We start from the raw sequence: 259 nt of genomic DNA, 5'->3' as shown, positions 1-259 counted from the left end.
GGTCTAGTCTAAACCCCTATAAAAGAAAAAAGAAGAGGAATGATTTTCGTTTTTAGAGGGTGAAGTAAAGTATATTTTAAAAATCTCATGTATTCATCTTCACAGATCACTGCTGCACATCTTGATTTTTTCCTCGCCGCACACTAGTAAGAGATCTTCAGAAGACAAGATTTATTTTTGTGTGTGACAGGGGGGGGGGTATCCCTATTGGGTATCACAACAAATTTAGTATTCATGAATAGCAAAGAGTTATCATGTT

Source organism: Penaeus monodon, chromosome 30 (genome assembly GCF_015228065.2).
Source record: "Penaeus monodon isolate SGIC_2016 chromosome 30, NSTDA_Pmon_1, whole genome shotgun sequence".
NCBI classification, from domain to species: Eukaryota; Metazoa; Arthropoda; class Malacostraca; order Decapoda; family Penaeidae; genus Penaeus; species Penaeus monodon.
The sequence above is the reverse complement of the archived record's forward strand: the minus strand, read 5'-3'. Positions refer to the sequence as shown.